The 22626-nt window shown below is 37.2% G+C and overlaps 1 protein-coding gene and 1 pseudogene across 1 annotated transcript in view; one reads left to right on the top strand and one right to left on the bottom strand.

Moving 5' to 3' along the window:
• The window catches only part of UNC13C (unc-13 homolog C), a 662499-nt gene that overhangs the window by 573351 nt on the left and 66522 nt on the right, over positions 1-22626 (bottom strand). The window lies entirely within an intron of this gene.
• On the top strand, positions 16912-19677 carry LOC129014503 (intraflagellar transport protein 80 homolog; annotated as a pseudogene).

The following is a 22626-nucleotide window of genomic DNA, read 5'->3' as shown; positions in this document are numbered from 1 at the left end:
CAATATGTAAACAAGTGGATGTGTCTGTGCTCCAAATTAAACCTTATTTACAAAAGCAGATGGCTGCTTGGATTTAGCCCCCAGACCCAGCGTGGTGGAGTGGGAAGAACATTGCCCTGGGAGTCAGGAGAAGGAAGTTCTAGCTGCGGCCCTTCTTCTAGCTACCTCTATAATGGCAAACACTTCAAAACTTTGGGCTTGAGTCTTCATCTCTAAATGGAACAAATTAGATGATTTTTCTTGAACTTCAGTTTCAAAGTGTCTATGAATCAGTTATCAAAATGTCTTAAATAGTTGTGGCTATTGAATTGTTCAGGTTACGTTGCTGCTACATTCAAAACTTTGGGGCTTTCCTTAACACTGACTACAGGAGCTCCGAAAAGGCCCTCCTGAAAAATCAGTCACTAATGTAGGTAATGAAATTGAAGGGATGGGAAATTTCTCTTTCCTTAGGAAAATTACAGAGACTGCTTCTCAATAACCCCAATTTAAGGTTCCCAGATTTAGCAAGTGTAAGTTATTTGTTGTTTATCTGAAATATAATTTAACTGAGTATCCTGTATTTTACCTGGCAATATTACTCTAACTCCTTAATTTTAAAAAGGAGTCAGACTGTTGACACTTTTACACATGTATTTTCACATGTATTGAGCTCATTAGGTCTCACAGCATCCCACATATTGGGCACAGGGATCGTTATCTTCATTCTAATCAGGAAAAAGTAGAGGCGTCAGGACTTGGGAATTATCTAATCTCAGAGGGCTAATGACATAAGTCTGAATATCCCCTAGCATCTTCAGAGAGATACAAATATTTGGTTCATTATAGACCTACAACTTTGTACAATAGGTACTCATAAATATATATCTATCAAAACTGTAAACTGCAAAACTGCAGTTATGCTTCTATTTTGTCCATACAATACAACATTTACAGCTATTTCCTAAAACAATATTCAAATGCATTATCATAGAGACAAGCTTTACCTGTCACAGCATGACTTATTGACGAAATAATGAATTCTCCTTCTCTGGGAGAAAGGACATTTTCTTAAATCAATTGAAACAAGTCAAATATTTAAAAATTTTTATAACATAAGATGTTAATTAAATATGAAACTAGAAAATCCAAAATCAGGTGTGGAGTGTGTTGACCTAAAAGACAACCTAAAAGATACACTGTTCTCTCAGGAGATAAAATAAAGGATTAAAAGACATTTTAAATATGGCATGGATTTAAATATTTGGTGATATTTATGTGACGACAATACAGTTTTCCTTGAGGTAAGTGTAATTACTTGAGGCAACATCGCTTTCAGGAATCTTCAACCAAGATTAAAAAAACGGTCGGTCATCAAATCGAACCAAACAGGAGTATAGGGAAGAATTATTGCCTTAATAATCTAAGAAACTCATTTACTTTAAAAAATATCAGCATGAGCCAGGGCTATAAGCTAAAAGACTGTCAAAACAAGCCATGTCTTAGATGGAGTGAGTGTGGTAACATCCTGCATTAGTGTGGCAAAATCTATTCTTCCTAAATTTAAAAAAAAAAAAAGAAAACAATTTTTCTGTTTTCCCCTTCAGCACTGATCCTTGGAATCTAGGCATTAAATTTAGATATTTCTGCGGGACAAGACTTTGCCTTCTGGAGTGTCATGCTGGATAAAACCAGATGGACATCTTAGCACTAACATCACAGGACTTTTTCCCTTTCCTCAATTTTCAGTGCCCAAATACCGTAGCCAGTGGCCTCATCTCTGGTCTCCACTACTCAAAATAGGGAAATAGCCTATCACTGCCTAGAAACTTCATTAACTGCCTAGAAATCATCTTCTGAAGGCATAACATGTGACCTCTGAGCCTCACAAATCTCACTTCAGTGGGTCTCCATTTCCTCAATGGAGGAGTGCTCTGTAGAGCCCTGTGGCCACCTTGCAGTGGGGTTGAGAGCTGAATGAAATCCTTGGCCTAGAGCGCCTCTCTGTGTTTTTACATAAGTGCACAGATGATATTGAATGTGACCATGGATTTCCAAGACTGAGAAAACAAAATGTTTGAAAACAGCGAAGACACAAAACGGACTAACTCTAACAAACATAAGCTTCAACTTCCTAACAAGGGATTTCAAAGACCATTCTCAGCTTCACCAGAGAAATTACTCATCAGAGGAGGGAAAAAGAAATCAGCCTGTATTTCTTAGCTCTTATTATGTGCTAGGCTGCTGGCCATCATGCTAGAAGACAGGAAAAGCATTAGCTATCATCTTAATCAATCTATAACTCCCTACTTATTAATTCAGATGATCCATGCATATCTTTTATTGACACCACAAAAGTGAGATAAACTATTCCCAGAAGCTTCTCTGGAGATGACTCTGCTGACCGGGTAAAGAATGTTTTGAACTTTTTCTATTTGTTTAAAACTGCTGAAGTAATATCAAAGTCATAATTAGAGATAAAGTAATTTGGATCTTCAGAATTTTGCATAGGCGTTCTTGCTAATAAATAGTAAAATTTGGGGATATGGTTAAGTAATCACGGAAGAGAAAATAATTAAATTCAGACTGTGCTTGCTTTGTTTTCCATTAGCCAGTACAGTGGTTCCTTAATATTGCTCCCTTCATTGGAAGTCAGTAAGTCATTCAGCAATGAGGATACCAGAGAGTAGGCTGGTGTTCACCAACTCCATTCCTCTTCCAATATGCACAAAAATAGTATATTTCCCAGTCTCACTTGCAGTTAGATTGGGGCCATGGAACTAGCTCTTGGCAATGGAATGGACTGGCCCCCAAAAGTTCCTGTGAGGTACTGGTCTTTCTCCCACTAACTGGAAGTGAAGAATTCCAGGATGGCAAAGCCATGCTAAAGAAAGCCCAGCATCTTACATTCTGCCTTGGAAGACAGCCTCCTAATCTGCATTGAGCTGTGATGGAGGCAAAAAAATAAATCCTTGTTATGATAAGCCACTGAGATTTGGGGGATGTTTCTTACAGGGGCTTACCAATATGAACCAGATATCAAAGAAAGGGCTCAGGCCCAATATTCTGTGTCACCTTAGCATGGTTCATTAGCAAAAACTAGCATGAGATATAAAAGGGTGCAGTGAGGAAACAGTGAATAGTGAGGGCTGGCAGCAGAGATCGTATAATGCAGAAAAAGCATATCGGAGAGTGGAATTGGGAACTTAGGGAAACTAAGACCGTTGGCAACTCAAAGGAAACAATAGCAGAAGTCCTGTAGCTGGCTCCCTTGTTAAGGCTCAAAAGGCAGGCCACCAACAGAGAGGTGGGCCGCTGAGGACTTTTCTGACTGTACCTGGTGTTTATCTCTCTGATCCAAGCTAGAAAGTGAGCTCCTGCATAGTCAGATCATTTGAAATGCCTACTGCAGTCCAGACCTCTGAGAAAGACAGTCTGGTTTGCATATCTAATTTGGAAATCTAGATATTGGCTCAGAATTCCAAGGATATCACTGGAGTGAATGAATCTTAAACACAGGAAGTTTTCTATAACAAAAGTAATATTCATCAGCTAGAAATCCTTGGAGTGAATTTATTTACATATTTTACTTCTCAAGTACTCTCATCTTTCTCTGATTTTGAGAACTTCATATAAGACTTTCTTCCATGAAAGCTTTCTTACCTGATGATGGTCAGTAAGAGCAAATTAAAACCTCTAACATTTTGGGAAGTACATGGAAAGTGATGGGAACTCTTCAATTAAAGCCTGTTTCCTGAAAGTGAATTAAACAGTACCTGCAGTTATTCCTATTTAACTGCTCTTAACAAGATTATAGGTAGTGGTTCCTGCTGATAGATTGAGTGCAAAGGAACGAGAAGCATCGGAAACTGGGGAGGGAAGTGACTGATGTGAGTAAATATATATTTGGAATATGTCCATTTAATTATTCTGAATGAGCTTCTGGTTCATGTTAGCAGCATCTCTTGGGAAATCAGCTACACTGCATTTGTTTCACTGCTTCCACGTGCATATTGAATGAAATTGTGTGGACTCAATACAAATTTATTCTTTGCTGATCCTAAGGAGCAGAGTGGAAATCTGAGGCATCAACTTGCCAGACCCCACTGTGTGAGGAAAGACCTTAAGTGAGCTAGAGACAGGTTCTCAAACTTTGAGGTTGCAATTATTTTTGTAATCTTTCTAGCAACAAATCAACCACGTTTATGCAGAGCCAGTAGGTCTATTTACAGGCAGAAATAACAAATGAAATTATGGCAAGATCATGGAGCCATAGATCTCTCTGTTGCCACTAGGTAGCCATATGACCTTAAGTTAGTGACTCTGAACAATTTTCTGCACTTGACTTTACAGGTTAGGTATCTTTTGTGAGAGTAATTTCACCAAAAGCTAGACACAAAATGTGACAGACCTGACAAATCTGAAAAAAAAAAATGAAAAAGAAAAATTGAGGTAGGAGGATGGTGAGAAGCTAGACACAAAGAGGGATAAGAAAGCTCTTTAAATCCATCTCCTGTTTTCACCTGGTTGTGGGCCAAATCTTAGAAATTCTTGGGTGTCAAAAAACAGTATCTGTTTTATCCATGAAACTCCTATTGTCCTTTGTGCCTCCAAAAATCCTGTATTCCCACACAGATTTGTCTAATGGCCCTTTCCCCTCCTTCTCAACGACAGACTCTCTAAGGCAGCTGTGTCTCCCACCTTGAAGCTTTTGTGCTATATCCCATTAGCATTTTTCTGCACCAAAAAGATTTGCAGAACTAAACGGAAGCATAGCATTGCTTTCACACTTAGCACAAAGACTAGTCATTTTTTAAAAGGTCAAGTGATTCTTGTAGCATTTACTGGTCCCTAGAATTCATTCAAGACAGAATCTTCTTTGCAGTTTATTTTCCATGCTATTGCTGGAAAAATACTAGTTTGCTTCCATAAACTCCAATGTTCTAAATCTAGGAGAATAAAAATGAGTGAGGGAGAAGTAAGTGAGGATGTTAAAAAAAAAATCAAATAACCACTATCCTTTACTGAGAGCTGATGACTCCTAGGAGGGATCTGAAATGAAGGAAACAGTTGGTATTGGCTTTGGCATATACTTTCAGTAATTCTCTCCTCCCACTTGGTGCCCTGTCCAAGCTCTCCAAGGACTCTAACATCCTAAATTCTTGCCTATTGCCCCCTTCCCCACCACACACCTCTTACTCAGCTTCGTGTGTGTCTTGCTTTGGAATTACCCTTTCCTAAAATCAAACTCTCATTTACTTAAAGTATACCAGCCAGGTTAGAATGAAAGCTAATTCACATTGAGTTTATGACTAATCATCTTCCCACATACTCTTTAACATATTCCGGAATGTTTTCTTATTAGCTCTAATTGGTGAAATTTCAGTCAGTGTGGAGGAGATATTTTGAAATAGGAAGGCATCCTCTCTCATCCTGGAAGGAAAAAAACCAAATACCACAGGTTTTCTCTTCATCTATCCCCACTACAATTCTCCAGGCCTATCCCTAATGGGAACTAATGAGCCTTTTTTTCCCCTCTCACCAACTTCCTGAATCAAGATCAATGAGAATTCCTAATTACAATTTTGTCTCTCAATGAAAGGGGATGGGGTAGAATAACTGGGATGTCTAGACTTACACCAAGCTACAGTGAGATTTTCATGTCTCCGTTCCCAGTATTTGCAGCGGTCAATTATTACACAAGTAGGTCCCAAAATTTATGGAGGATCAGGATTACCTGAAGGGCTTATTGAACGCCAGATTCCTCGGTTCTACCAGTAGAGTTTCTAACAGCAGTATGCTTGGGTGGGGTTAAATTTTTGCATGACTATCAAGCTCCCTTGTTGATGCTCATACTGCTGGTCTAAGGACAACACACTAAGGACCACTGCTTTAGACTAAACTGTACTTCCAGATGGAAGGTAAAAAGCATTCCTGAAGTAGAAGTTATATACTCAACAACATAATGATGTAAAAAAGCACCACATGTTTAGGACCAGTGTCATTTTGCTTCCTGAAAGGTTGAGTTTTGTGAAAAGAAGAAGAAAAATGGAATTGAGAGAGTTTAGGGCTAGGAGAAAAGAATCATGTCAGTTTAGAATGTGGTGCTGGGATCATCCTCTATAGGAAACTACGACTTCTGCCATGTTAGGAGACTCACACAGAGGATGGAGCTTTTTTTTTTTTTTTTTTTTTTTTTGAGACTGAGTTTTGCTCTTGTTATCCAGGCTGGAGTGCAGTGCAATGGGCGATCTCGGCTCACTGCAACCTCCACCTCCCAAGTTCAAGCGATTCTCCTGCCTTAGCCTCCCGAGTAGCTGGGATTACAGATGCCTGCCACAACGCCTGGCTCATTTTGTATTTTTAGTAAAGGTGGGGTTTCACCATGCTGGCCAGGCTGGTTTCGAATTCCTGACCTCAGGTGATCCACCTGCCTAGGCCTCCCAAACTGCTGTGATTACAGGTGTGAGCCACCACGCCTGGCTGAGGATGGAGATTCTTAAGAGATATATGAAGTCATCTTGAGTCACTCCCCATCTTGGCATGAATGAATAATTTAAGTTCTTGGTATATGATTGATACAGGCTGCCCAAATTCTGAGGTGCCTTTTTAAATTTACAAACATCCGTGACCCTGATTTAACTGACATACCCATGCTAAGAATGAAGGGAAAAGAAAGTCTCTTTCTGGTTTTCAATCCTCTCCCTTTTCCTTCTTTTCTCCTTAATTCTTTCTGCCTCCAGTGCATTCTAGAGCCATTATAAGGCCGCATACAATGAGCAAGCTCACTGCTCACAAAAAGTTTTTATAGAATGACAGCCCTCCTTCTACTTTCTCTTGCACCATGTTGAAAAACTCACCATCTTTTCTCCACTGTCTTGTTTCCTTTGCTCTCTCTTACTTAAGCATGCCTAAAAGGGCTTGCTGTACCATTATGCTGACAAGGGAGGTAAGATTCCAAGGTCTGGATTTGGACATAGGGTCTGTATACTTCCTCAGAGGCCTTTAAGTTGGTCTTTGTGCTCCAACCCAACTTCAACAGAGAGAGATCCAGTATGAAGGGAAATTGGGGAGTGATCCAATTAGCAAAAAAATATCTCTGGTCCAGGGAAAAAAGGAGGCAAGCTTCCAAGAGCAAAGAGGTGTTTCTTTTGTTTGTACAACTAAAATTTACTAGAGTACCATTTTTCTTCCAGCCACCTAAATTCTGAGGGAGCATAGACATTACTCACTGTCTTAGGTGAGGTCCACCAAGAATCAGATACTGAACTAGACTTTAAGCAAAATTAGTTCATTTGGTAGAAAACACTGGCAGAGGTGTGGCAAAGTAAGAAAGGGAAAGGAAGAAACCAACACAGAAAAGTTAATTTCATGTGGAACTGGGACTCACCTCCTCTAGAAAATGGTATGGAACACACCTCTCAGTTGTTCCACTGAGTGCAGTGCACTCAGTGCAGTGCAATGGGCGCTGCACTGCACTGCACTTGTCCCATTGCAGGACAAGGGAACGTATCTACCAATCCTTTCTAGTTGTTAGATAAGGGTTGCTCCTAGGATGTTAATTTCTTTTTTTTTTCCTTTTTTTATTTTTTAAATTTAGATTCCTTTTTTTTATTATTATACTTTAAGTTTTAGGGTACATGTGCACAACGTGCGGGTTTGTTACATATGTATACATGTGCCATGTTGGTGTGCTGCACCCATTAACTCGTCATTTAGCATTAGGTGTATCTCCTAATGCTATCCCTCCCACCTCCCCCCACACCACAACAGTCCCCGGTGTGTGATGTTCCCCTTCCTGTGTCCATGTGTTCTCTTTGATCAATTCCCACCTATGAGTGAGAACATGCGGTGTTTGGTTTTTTGTCCTTGTGATAGTTTGCTGAGAATGATGGTTTCCAGCTTCATCCATGTCCCTACAAAACATGAACTCATCATTTTTTATGGCTGCATAGTATTCCATGGTGTATATGTGCCACATTTTCTTAATCCAGTCCATCATTGTTGGACATTTGGGTTGGTTCCAAGTCTTTGCTATTGTGAATAGTGCTGCAATAAACACACATGTGCGTGTGTTTTTATAGCAGCATGATTTATAGTCCTTTGGGTATATACCCAGTAATGGGATGGCTGGGTCAAATGGTATTTCTAGTTCTAGATCCCTGAGGAATCACCACACTGACTTCCACAATGGTTGAACTAGTTTACAGTCCCATCAACAGTGTAAAAATGTTCCTATTTCTCCACATCCTCTCCAGCACCTGTTGTTTCCTGACTTTTTAATGATTGCCATTCTAACTGGTGTGAGATGGTATCTCATTGTGGTTTTGATTTGCATTTCTCTGATGGCCAGTGATGTTGAGCATTTTTTCATGTGTTTTTTGGCTGCATAAATGTCTTCTTTTAAGAAGTGTCTGTTCGTGTCCTTTGCCCACTTTTTGATGTGGTTTTTTTTTCTTGTAAATTTGTTTGAGTTCATTGTAGATTCTGGATATTAGCCCTTTGTCAGATGAGTAGGTTGCAAAAATTTTCTCCCATTCTGTAGGTTGCCTGTTCACTCTGATGGTGGTTTCTTTTGCTGTGCAGAAGCTCTTTAGTTTAATTAGATCCCATCTGTCAATTTTGGCTTTTGTTGCCATTGCTTTTGGTGTTTTAGACATGAAGTCCTTGCCCATGCCTATGTCCTGAATGGTATTGCCTAGGTTTTCCTCTAGGATTTTTATGGTTTTAGGTCTAACATGTAAGTCTTTAATCCATCTTGAATTAATTTTTATATAAGGTGTAAGGAAGGGATCCAGTTTCAGCTTTCTCCATATGGCTAGCCAGTTTTCCCAGCACCATTTATTAAATAGGGAATCCTTTCCCAATTGCTGGTTTTTCTCAGGTTTGTCAAAGATCAGATAGTTGTAGATATGAGGTATTATTTCTGAGGGCTCTGTTCTGTTCTATTGGTCTATATCTCTGTTTTGGTACCAGTACCATGCTGTTTTGGTTACTGTAGCCTTGTAGTATAGTTTGAAGTCAGGTAGAGTGATGCCTCCAGCTTTGTTGTTTTAGCTTAGGATTGACTTGGCGATGCGGGCTCTTTTTTGGTTCCATATGAACTTTAAAGTAGTTTTTTCCAATTCTGTGAAGAAAGTCATTGGTAGCTTGATGGGGATGGCATTGAATCTATAAATTACCTTGGGCAGTATGGCCATTTTCACAATATTGATTCTTCCTACCCAGGAGCATGGAATGTTCTTCCATTTGTTTGTATCCTCTTTTATTTCCTTGAGCAGTGGTTTGTAGTTCCCCTTGAAGAGGTCCTTCACATCCCATGTAAGTTGGATTCCTAGGTATTTTATTCTCTTTGAAGCAATTGTGAATGGGAGTTCACTCATGATTTGGGTCTCTGTTTGTCTGTTATTGGTGTATAAGAATGCTGGTGATTTTTGCACATTGATTTTGTATCCTGAGACTTTGCTGAAGTTGCTTATCAGCTTAAGGAGATTTTGGGCTGAGATAATGGGGTTTTCTAGATATACAATCATGTCATCTGCAAACAGGGACAATTTGACTTCCTCTTTTCCCAATTGAATGTCCTTTATTTCCTTCTCCTGCCTGATTGCACTGGCCAGAACTTCCAACACTATGTTGAATAGGAGTGGTGAGAGAGGGCATCCCTGTCTTGTGCCAGTTTTCAAAAGGAATGCTTCCAGTTTTTGCCCATTCAGTATGATACTGGCTGTGGGTTTGTCATAGATAGCTCTTATTATTTTAAGATATTTCCCATCAATACCTAATTTATTGAGAGTTTTTAGCATGAAGGGTTGTTGAATTTTGTCAAAGGCCTTTTCTGCATCTATTGAGATAATCATGTGGTTTTTGTCTTTGGTTCTGTTTATATGCTGGATTACATTTATTAATTTTCATATGTTGAACCAGCCTTGCATCCCAGGGATGAAGCCCACTTGATCATGGTGGATAAGCTTTTTGATGTGTTGCTGGATTCGGTTTGCCAGTATTTTATTGAGGATTTTTGCATCAATGTTCATCAAGGATATTGGTCTAAAATTCTGTTTTTTGGTTGTGTCTCTGCCAGGCTTTGGTATCAGGATGATGCTGGCCTCATAAAATGAGTTAGGGAGGATTCCCTCTTTTTCTATTGATTGGAATAGTTTCAGAAGGAATGGTACTAGCTCCTCCTTTTACCTCTGGTAGAATTCGGCTGTGAATCCATCTGCTCCTGGACTTTTTTTAGTTGGTAAGCTATTAATTATTGCCTGAATTTCAGAGCCTGTTATTGGTCTATTCAGAGATTCAACTTCTTCCTGGTTTAGTCTTGGGAGGGTGTATGTGTCAAGGAATTTATCCATTTCTTCTAGCTTTTCTAGTTTATTTCCATAGAGGTGTTTATAGTATTATCTGATGGTAGTTTGTATTTCTGTGGGATTGGTGGTGATATCCCCTTTGTCATTTTTTATTGTGTCTATTTGATTCTTCTCTCTTTTCTCCTTTATGAGTCTTGCTAGCAGTCTATCAATTTTGTTGATCTTTTCAAAAAACCAGCTCCTGAATTCATTGATTTTTTGAAGGGGTTTTTGTGTCTCTATCTCCTTCAGTTCTGCTCTGATCTTAGTTATTTCTTGCCTTCTGCTAGCTTTTGAATGTGTTTGCTCTTGCTTCTCTAGTTCTTTTAATTGTGATGTTAGGGTGTCAATTTTAGATCTTTCCTGCTTTCTCTTGTGGGCATTTAGTGCTATAAATTTCCCTCTACACACTGCTTTGAATGTGTCTCAGAGATTCTGGTATGTTGTGTCTTTGTTCTCTTTGGTTTCAAAGAACATCTTTATTTCTGCCTTCATTTCGTTATGTACCCAGTAGTCATTCAGGAGCAGGTTGTTCAGTTTCCATGTAGTTGAGCGGTTTTGAGTGAGTTTCTTTATCCTGAGCTCTAGTTTGATTGCACTGTGGTCTGAGAGACAGTTTGTTATAATTTCTGTTCTTTTACATTTGCTGAGGAGTGCTTTACTTCCAACTATGTGGTCAATTTTGGAATAGGTGTGGTGTGGTGCTGAAAAGAATGTATATTCTGTTGATTTGGGGTAGAGAGTTCTGTAGATGTCTATTAGGTCTGCTTGGTGCAGAGCTGAGTTCAATTCCTGGATATCCTTGTTAACTTTCTGTCTTGTTGATCTGTCTAATGTTGACAGTGGGGTGTTAAAGTCTCCCATTATTATTGTGTGGGAGTCTAAGTCTCTTTGTAGGTCACTCAGGACTTGCTTTATGAATCTGGGTGCTCCTGTATTGGGTGCATATATATTTAGGATAGTTAGCTCTTCTTGTTGAGTTGATCCCTTTACCATTATGTAATGGCCTTCTTTGCCTCTTTTGATCCTTGTTGGTTTAAAGTCTGTTTTATCTGAGACTAGGATTGCAACCCCTGCCTTTTTTTGTTTTCCATTTGCTTGGTAGATTTTCCTCCATCCCTTTATTTTGAGCCTATGTGTGTCTCTGCACGTGAGATGGGTTTCCTGAATACAGCACACTGATGGGTCTTGAGTCTTTAATCAATTTGCCAGTCTGTGCCTTTTAATTGGAGCATTTAGCCCATTTATATTTAAGATTAGTATTGTTATCTGTGAATTTGATCCTGTCATTATGACATTAGCTGGTTATTTTGCTCATTAGTTGATGCAGTTTCTTCCTAGCTTTGATGGTCTTTACAATTTGGCATGTTTTTGCAGTGGCTGGTACCGGTTGTTCCTTTCCATGTTTAGTGCTTCCTTCAGGAGCTCTTTTTGGGCAGGCCTGGTGGTGACAAAATCTCTCAGCATTTGCTTGTCTGTAAAGGATTTTATTTCTCCTTCACTTATGAAGCTTAGTTTGGCTGGATATGAAATTCTGGGTTGAAAATTCTTTTCTTTAAGAATGTTGAATATTGGCCCCCACTCTCTTCTGGCTTGTAGAGTTTCTGCCGAGAGATCAGCTGTTAGTGTGATGGGCTTCCCTTTGTGGGTAACCCAACCTTTCTCTCTGGCTGCCCTTAACATTTTTTCCTTCATTTCAACTTTGGTGAATCTGACAATTATGTTTCTTGGAGTTGATCTTCTCGAGGAGTATCTTTGTGGCATTCTCTGTATTTCCTGAATTTGAATGTTGGCCTGCCTTGCTAGAATGGGGAAGTTCTCCTGGATAATATCCTGCAGAGTGTTTTCCAACTTGGTTCCATTCTCCCCGTCACTTTCAGGTACACCAATTAGACGTAGATTTGGTCTTTTCACATAGTCCCATATTTCTTGGAGGCTTTGTTTGTTTTTATTCTTTTTTCTCTAAACTTCTCTTCATGCTTCATTTCATTCATTTCATCTTCCATCGCTGATACCCTTTCTTCCAGTTGATCGCATCGGTTACTGAGGCTTGTGCATTTGTCACATAGTTCTCGTGCCACGGTTTTCAGCTCCATCAGGTCCTTTAAGAACTTCTCTGCATTGGTTATTCTAGTTCTCCATTCGTCTATTTTTTTTTTCAAAGTTTTTAACTTATTTGCCATTGGTTCGAACTTCCTCCTTTAGCTCGGAGTAGTTTGATCTTCTGAAGCCTTCCTCTCTCAACTCGTCAGTCATTCTCCATCCAGCTTTGTTCCGTTGCTGGTGAGGAGCTGCGTTCCTCGGTTGGATGTTAATTTCTTGACTTTTTTTTACTTGTACTCAATTGGGACTTATATGCTCTTGTAATCAGAGAAATCATACAAAGAAGCACAGAAGCTAATGGAAGGTATCCAGTAGATGTGAAGAGAGTACCCACAACTCTCTTGCAGTCATTTTGAGTATTTTTCTTCTTTCATCATCAGGTGTCCTAAAATTTCTAGCTGTCAATAATAAATGTACCCATTGGAAGCAAAACATATATTTTAGTTTCATGAACCTTCATTCCCTATAAGTGTTACCTTAATTCCATCCCATCCTGTTATTAGAATGACTCTATCAATGTCTTTCTAGAAAGCAAATGTAGGGATAAATTTATTCCAAAAAAAGAAAACACCATCTATGCAAAGATGTCTTTGAAATCTTGATAATTAGTTCTATGAAACAACCCAGAGAAGTAACGCTTAACACTTTCCAAATGCATACTGATAGTAAGAAAAAGCATCAAATACTCACATTTGCATTTTGTCTAGACATGGCTACAAATTAAAATCCCTCACTTGATCAGCTGGAGGGGCCAAATAAATTTCTGTTATCAGTACAACAATAGCACCTGCTTGTTTTGTAGCAGCGCATATAAAAAGAACATTTAAATAAAAAATAGAATCTTAAGAAATATATTTTTTCAAGGTAAGCACTCACCATAGTATACTTGAATTATTAGTCTGATATAACTTTACTAGAGAAATGACAGAAAAGAAAACAAGACTAATGATATGATATGTAATTGAGTTGGCAAGGACCAACTCCTAAGTAGCTAATTTAGTGTTCAGGGAAACCCCAAAATGCATAAGCATGATTTTTCCATACTAAAAATGAGTTATTGTAACTGATTTGGGCATGAGAGGTATTTTAGTATAATAAATCAATTATTTGGCATTGCATGTTAATAAGTTTTATCTAATCAATTTGCCATTGTAGTCACAGAGAAAATGTTGTAATGTAACAAGCAGCATGATCAAGCTTGACCCCTATAATAATGCCTATTTATCTGCAGGCTATACTTGTAAAAGAAGAATAAATAAAGCAATTTTGTCATCCTGATCAAACAGTGTAGGCCACAGTTGATTCAGATGTTACAACAATGCAGTTGATACAACTCACTGGGCAGCAGACTTCATGAGCACTAAGCAAAAATTAAAATTGACTGCATCAAAGTCGACTCCATTTATGCCTGGCCTTCATTAAGGGTCAGCGAGAGAAAACAAACAAAAAAATAAAAACAAAAAATAAATATGTTTGTGAAAATGTCATTTGGGCTCTCATTTACCTGGCAGGGTATAGACAGAAAATACAGGTTTAATGTAAATAATTGATACTGTGATATGCCTCTATAGTTGAAAATAGTCAACATGGTACATTATAAAACCAGTAGAGAAAGTGGGAAGTTCTTAAGGAGTGAAGAAAATCTTTCAAATTTGGGTCACAGTCCCATATTTAAATTATAAACAGCAAGTAGATGCTGAACATCCAGCTTAATGATCCTATCTTCTTGATTCTGCAACGGTATATCAGCATGTTTTTACAGCATAAAATTCTAGATTCATAACATTTAATTCTATTCACAAAATTCTGTTAGCATGAAATCATCCTGTGACAATTTAACAGAGGGCATCCTTAAGATAGGTATTATGATAGGAGGATGCATAGACAAATCAGTCACAGTCAACACCTCCAATGAGCTTACAGTCTAAGAGGGAGAGATTGACAAGAGCACTAGAGTGGGATAGGTACTAATACAGAACCATCTATGTGGTAAATGGAGATGCAGAGAAGGAACAGTCAAATGATAGGTAGGCATAAATTAGTGCAACCACTATGGAGAACAGTTTGTAGGTTCCTCAAAGCTAAAAATAGAGCTATGATAAACTCCAGCAATCCCACTGCTAGGTATATGTCCAAAGAAAGGAAACCAGTATACTTAAGAGATATCTGCACTCCCATGTTTATTGCAGCACTATTCACAATAGCCAAGATTTGGAAGCAACCTAAGTGTCTATCATCAGACGAATGGATGAAGAAAAGTGGGAGCACTATTCAGCCATAAAAAAGAATGAGATCCTGTCATTTGCAACAACATGAATAGAACCGAAAGTCACTATGTTAAGTGAAATAAGCCAGGCACAGAAAAACAAACTTCACATATTCTCACTTATTTGTGGGAGCTAAAAATTCAAACAATTGAACTCATGGAGATAGAGAGCAGACGGTGGTTACCAGAAGCTAGGAAGGGTAGTTGCGGGTAGGAACGGGGATGTGGGGATGGTTAATGGGTCCAGAAATAAACTTAGAATAAATAAGATCTAGTATTTGATAACACAACAAAGTGACTACAGTCAACACTAACTTATTGTACATTTAAAAATAAGTAAAAGAGTATAATTGGATTGTTTATAACATAAAGAAAGGATAAATTATTGAGGTGATGGACACCCCATTTACCCTGATGCAATTATTACACATCGTGTGTCTGTATCAAAATATGTCATGTACCCCATAAATACATTCATCTAATATACAGCCAATAAAAACCATAAATTAAAAAATATATAGGTAGGCAGGGAAGCATGTCACAGAAAGCTTTATAAATAATGCGACACTCAGGTTATTTGTTAACAGTGGAATTTACATTCGTATTTTTGCAAAATCAGTTTCAAAGTTCTAGAACACATTCTGAGTTAACTATAAGAAAATTTAGGCTGGGCGTGGTGGCTTATGCCTGTAATCCCAACACTTTGGGAGGCTGAGGTGGGTGGATCACGTAAGGTCAGGAGTTCAAGACCAGCCTGAACAACATGGTGAAACCGGATCTCTACTAAAAATAAAAAAGAAATTGGCCAGGTGTGGTGGCGCACACCTGTAGTGGTGCACACCTGTAGTCCCTTCTATCAGGAAGCTGAGCCAGGAGAATTATTTGAAAATGGATGGCAGAAGTTGCAGTGGGTTGAGATCACACCACTGCCACTGTACTCCAGCCTAGGCAACAGAGTCAGACTCCATCTTAAAAGATAATAACAATAATAAGAAAATTTAAGAGTCAACTGGATTTCTAAATTTATTAGGTTGGTGCAAAGTAATTGTGGATTTTTGCCATTACAACCAACTTAATATTTTTGTATATCCTTTTAGCTGGATAGTAACCACATCACTGAGTACTATATCTGTCACTGGATACTTATAAAATCAAATTAACAACTATATTGAAGACGTTGTTCTAGGTGACAAGTGAAAGCAAACTAACTAACTAAATAAATACATAAATGATTAAAGCACAATCTTTACAACCCAGGAAGGGAACAACTTATAAAACAAATTTAAGCACATAAAGAGTTAAATATTAAAAACTTAAGACAGGTTTTAACAAATGAAAAGTCATCCTTTCTTCTTGGATAAAACACTTCAACACCATAAACGTGTCATTTATCATTCAATCCATGCGTTTATTGTAACCTCTGTAAAATACCAACAAAAATGTTAAAAGTCAGCAAGTGAGATTTAAAGTCTGTATAACAGAAACATACGGAATGAAGTTTGAAAATGAAAAATCATAGATCCACCATAGAACCACAGCTATCTGATCAGCAGCTAGTGTTACCAGATACTGAAATACGTATCAAAGTCTCTATATTTGAAAGACTGATCTAGTACATTGAATAGAGAGACTAAGCAGTGGGAAAAAAATTGGGAAGTCCAGGAAAAAAAAAACCCAAATACAAATAGAAGTTTATATATTATATAAATGTCAGCTCAATCCACCAGATAAAAAAATACTCTTTTTAAATAATTAGTGTCAAGACACTCTATAATCGTTTGGAAAATGATGAAATTGCATCCACTCCTTATACTATATGCCAGAATAAACTCCAAATGGGTCAAGAATACAAATGAAATACATGAAGTTATAAAAATATTAGAAAAAAAAAGATGGATCCGTTCCTTTATAACCTGAGTGTGGGGAAAACCTTTCTATGTCTAAAATACAGATGCAATAAAAGATTGATAAATGTGGCTCTATAAAAATGAATTTTTATATGGCAAAACAGAAAATCACAATAAAAGAGTAAAAAAATCTGGGAGAAAATGTTTGCAACATATATCATAGTTAAAAAACTAATAGTCAAGAAGTCACTATGGTGACCAGGAGGTCGAGAGGCTTCTTGGTAACTGGTACTAGCTATATGAAAGCAATTGCCACTGCTTTCCTGGAACTTGAGTAAATACAATCAAGCAGCATTTTAAATTTTTGCTGGAAGTGGAGTGATGAGACTGAAGATATCTCTTTTAAGAGAACCAAAGCATCAAGAATTAGTAAGATGTGTAGGCTGGACTACTGCTGAAGGGCTGTATTCATGTAGTGATGATTACCAGATAGTGAAGAGGAACTTGTTCACTAGTGGAACAACTCAAATAGTAAAGCTTCCTGATGATATTTACCCTATAGATCTTCACTGGTTTCCAAAGAGTTTGCGTATAAGAGACAAACTCAAGCAGAAAGCTTTGTCCTCATAAGTTCTGATGATAAATTTAATTTGATTTCCAAGTTAGAAAGAGTGGAAAAAAGTGTAGCAGCTCACTCTGGAGAATACTTGCAGGAAGATAGACTGATGAAGCAACAGCATTAGTTACAATTGGAGAATGTGGACAAACAAAAATTTGGTCAAAGACTTGGATGCTTAAATCAACTTTAGCTCAGCAAGCCCAGGTCAGCTCCTGACTACTCCCAGAGAATATTCCCAGAAAATATACTTATCAAGTACAGAAAAAGGAGGAGTGCCTTCTGAGGAATACCACGGTACTCAGTAGTGTGGGGTCCTGATTCAGAAAAGGTTTTTTATACAGCAGGCAAGCAGCTAATCATTAAACCTCTTCAGGGGCCGACACAGTGGCTCACGCCTGTAATACCAGCACTTTGGGAGGCTGAGGTGGGTGGATCACCTGAGGTCAGGAGTTCAAAACTAGCCTGGCCAACATGGTGAAACCCCTGTCTCTACTAAAAATACAAAAAAATAGCCGGGCATGGTGGCGGGCACCTGTAATCCCAGCTACTTGGGAGGCTGAGGCAGGAGAATTGCTTTAACCTGGGAGGCGGAGGTTGCAGTGAGCCGAGATCACGCCACTGCACTCTTGCCTGGGAGACAGAGTGAGACTCTGTCTCACAAAAAGAAACCTCTTCAATCAAATGCTAAAGTTTTACAGAAAGCTTATGATGGCATCATTTTAAAAATAGATTGGAACTCAGTCAATAATCTTATTTTATCTGCTGGTGAAGACTGTAAATATAAGGTATGGGATAGCTACAGCCACCCACTGTACAATTCACAGCCTCATGAGCATCCTATTACTTTAGTTGCCTGGACTCCAGATGGAGAATGGTTTGCTATTGGATTATTTCATACTTTACACTTATGTAATAAGACTGGGTGATCATACACTTTAGAAAAACACTGGCAGCATATTTAACATTGCGTGGTCAACTGATGGCACTCAGACCGCTGGAGTGTGTGGAATTGGGCATGTTGTTTTTGCACCTGTGGTGGAACAACATTGGGAGTGGAAAAACTTTCAAGTAACATTAACTAAAAGAAGGACCATACAGGTTCGTAACATTCTTAAAGATGCAGTGAACTTACTGGAATTCCATCATGGCCACTAAAGTATCTTTGAACTCTGCACACTTAGTTGTTTCAATGTCTCTTCAATGTTATGTGGTCTCCACAAAGAACTGGAATACACCAATTATATTTGATCTCAAAGAAGGAACTGTTAGTTTTATCCTGCAGGCAGAAAGACATTTTCTTCTTGTAGATGTTAGTAGTATCGATTTATATTCATATGAAGGGCCCTTTATTTCATCTCCAAAATTTCCTGGAGTGAGAACAGATATTCTGAATGCACAGACTGTGTCTCTGAGTAATGATACCATAGCAATGAGACAAAGCTGATGAAAAAATAATCTTTTTCTTCAAGGTATCAACTGGAAAACTATTAGATGATGGAAAGCTTCTTCCTCGTAAGGATGAAATCTTGAAAATTGCTCTGGATCAGAAAGGACTTACCAATGATAGAAAAGTCGTTTTCATTGATAAAAATAGAAATATCTATATCACATCTGTGAAACAATTTGAGAAGGAAGAAAAAATTCTCAAACTTGGAACAATGGTGCATACTTTGGCATGGAGTGGTACATGCAATGTCCTTTGCAGACTTCAGGATACTCAACTTACAGTGTGGTATTATTCCAATACGGTTTATGTGGACAGTGACACTTTGCCTAAAACATTACATGAAAGGGATACAAATGAATTCAGTAAAAATTCCCAAATTGTGAGTTTTGTTGGAAATCAGGTAACTATAACAAGAGTTAATAGCCCTCTGGTTCACATCAGTGTATCACCATATCCTGTTATTCTCCCTGAATATGTAGGCAGTTCAAAATGGGAAGATGATGTAAGACTTTGCTGCTTTGTTGAGGAGCAAACCATGTGAGCTTGTCTAGCTGCTATGGCAGTTGCTAATCAAAATATTACTATTACAGAAACAGGCTATGCAGCAATTGGTGAAATTGATAAGTTTCAGTACATCAATTCTATAAAAAGTCTTTCATTTAAAGAGTCAAAAAATGGCCCACATACTAAGGTTTAGTGGGAACATACAGGAGGCTGAAATAGCACTTATTTAGGCTGGCCTCATTATCAAGCAATCCAGATCAATATTAATCTCTACAACTGAGAAAGGGCACTGGAATTGGCTGCAAAATACAAAACACGTGTTGATACAGTTGTTGCTTACTGTCAAAAGAAAAGTTTTTGGAGACATTTGGTAAAGAGGAAACATAAACAATACTTGCAGTATGCAGAAGGTCTCCAAATAGATTGAGAGAAAAATCAAAGCCAAAATTGAGATTGAAATTACAAAAGAAGGAGAACAATCATCAAGCAGCCAATCCAGTAAGAGTATGGGTCTAAAGCCCTACATGCCATGCTTATATTTAAGAAGTTTTGTATTTTGAAATGAATTCTGATTAACTAAGGATAAGCATGTTTTGGCTGATAAAAAAAGGATAATCTTTAAATAAGTATAAGCACTTGCTGTGTATTTAATGTAAAAGTACATTGAGAAAGACGAAACACAAAGTAATTTATGTACTTCTCAGTTTTATATTTTTCTAAACTTTCATAATATGAGCAAAATATTATGATATACTTATGATATGCCTGTGTAGTGTTAATTATATTTCAGTTTTTTGCCCGTTATTTCATCCCTGAATCTTCAGCCTGAACAAATATGAATGTTGATAATAAAACACTGAACTATTTAAAAATGTATGTTATTATTAATTTCTATTTGACTTCTAAATTGTGAAATGCCTCAAAAAGTTTATTTATAGAACAAAAATACTTGAGGATGGATTTGTGCAAATGTGTAAAAAGCACATACTTATACGCCAAAGTCCATAGCAGCATTACTTGAATAGCAAAAGGTGGAAACAACTCAAATATCTATCATGAATGGATAAACAAATGTGGTACAATACATACAATGGAATATTATTTAGCCTTAAAAAGGAATGAAATTCTGATAAATGCTACAACAGGATAAACCTTGAAAACCTTTGCTAAGTGACATAAGCCAGACACAAAAGGTCAATTATCATACCACTTATATGAGGTACTAGCATAGGCAAGCTCACAGAGATAGAAAGGAGAACAGTGTTTACCAGAGATGGGTGGGGAGAAGGAAGGGTGGGGGGTGGCTATTGATTAACGGGTACATAGCTTCTGCTTGGGATGAACAAATTCTGAAAATTAATGGTAATGATGGTTGCTCAACATTCTGAATGTTAATGCCACTGAATTGTACCCATAAACATGGTTAAAATGGTAAATTTTGTTATGTATATTTTACCATAATTTTAAAAATATATCTAAAATGGGCAAGAAGGCTTCTCCTCATTCCTTTCCTGACTTGAGATGGTCAGGCAATAGGCCCTGAAGTCTGAATTTGTGAAAATCTTCTTAAATGATAAACCTGTTTGACTAGTCTTAATCATTTGTCTCCAAATTATTACCACATAACTTTTTAAAAAATAAATACCGCTTAGAAAATCTTATGTGAACCCCTTTTTGGAAATTGTACATTATAGAGTACATACATGTGTATATATGGAATTATATATAAATATGTTACATGTGTATAAAGGGATAAAGGGATTACGTCTCTTACCCCCATTTGAATTACTATGTCTAGTTTTTTTTTAATAGAAATCTTTTCTTTTTAACATGTTTCTTTTCTTTTCTGGAATGTTGGAATATCCTGCTCTTGACCCAGATACTGGGTACAAGAGTGTACTCAATTTATGAAATCTGATTGAGCAGTGTACTCATAAGTTGTACTGTTTATATATTTTCTATATTGTTATATTTCAATGAAAAGCTTAAAAATTAAAAAATGGTTAAAAGAGTTTTGTTATGTATATTTTACCACAATAAAAAAGTAAAAAATAAAGTGTCTATGTTCAGAACAACAACAAAAAAGGCTAATAGCCAATATAAAAATATTTTTAAAGTTTGAAGGAAAAAACCCACTAGAAAAATGAACAAAATTGTATACACAGGTGGTTTGGAATAAGACAAATATAAAAATAACTTTAAACATATGAAAAGATTATTGATTTCATTCACAATAAAATAAATACAAATTAAAATTACATTGAAATATGTCAACTGAGTTGCAAAAATATAGAAATTGACAATATACATTGTTGACGAGACTCTGGAAAAACAAGCATACTCATATATTACTAATGGCAATCCAGAATGATGTAATCCCTATGGAGAATAATTGCTAAACCTAACAAGCCTATTCATACACTAACCCAGAAATCCCTAGGTATTTACTCTGACGACGCAACTCATAGAAAAATACATCTACAGTGCTATTCATTGTTGTAGTAAATTATTAGACACCAATTCACAAGATATTGGCAGGATTAAACTTTGTTACATCCACAGAAAGGGGTATTATGTAGCAATAAAGACAATGACAAAGATTTCCATAAAGTACTGAAGTAATCTCCAAGATAGATTGTTGGGTAAAAAAACAGTAAACTTGAGACAACTGAATATCAAAGTGAGAAATGATGGAAATGGATGAGAACATTGAATACAAAATGAATCTGGAGTCCATACTGATACTACAATAAATTTTAAAAAGAGAATTAGAGGAGATGATAAAATCTTCTTTATAGAAGAATGCCTATTAATACATGTAAAAAGACGGATAGAATTAGAAAAACCATCATTTTGCAACCTTGATGGTAATTATCAATTCAAGCAAGAATTATCAATGGATGCTAAAGCTAGTTTGTAGAAGACTGATGAAAAATAGGATATTCTCAGAATCTCGAAGTATTTCCCCAGAGGTTATTTATTTACTGCAATAACTTACTCTTTGTTCAGTAAAGACCTCAGGTGTATGGTTAAGAAAGACAGATTTCAGACAAGCAGTCAGGTTCTATTAGCTACTCCTACTCTCCCCATCAGTAGGAATCACCACAGAATCAGTTCATCTACAGTGGTAGGAAAAAGTATTGTGACCTCCTGCTGGTCAGAGGCCCCACCACACATGGTAATAATTCCACCTCCAGTTAAGAACAGGTGTTCTGACAAATTTATGGGCATGAATGCTTACATGTAAAATTTATACTGAAGAGAGCGATTGCATTATTCAGGGGAAAAAAGATGGAAATTCACCAATAAATATCTTTAAAGAAAAATGTGTAGGTTAAAAGTATTCTGAATTTTTAACAAGGTTGTTAAACAAATTCAATGGGGAACAGAAAAATCTTTTCAACAAATGATGCTAGACAACTAGATATCCACATACAAAAGAATGAAACTAAACTCTTGTTTTATACCATATGCAAAAATTAACTCAAAACAAATCTGAAAACTAAATA

The sequence above is a fragment of the Pongo pygmaeus genome, chromosome 16, assembly GCF_028885625.2.
Source record: "Pongo pygmaeus isolate AG05252 chromosome 16, NHGRI_mPonPyg2-v2.0_pri, whole genome shotgun sequence".
NCBI lineage: Eukaryota > Metazoa > Chordata > Mammalia > Primates > Hominidae > Pongo > Pongo pygmaeus.
Note: the sequence above shows the minus strand (reverse complement) of the source record. Positions and strands in the feature narration are given on the sequence as shown.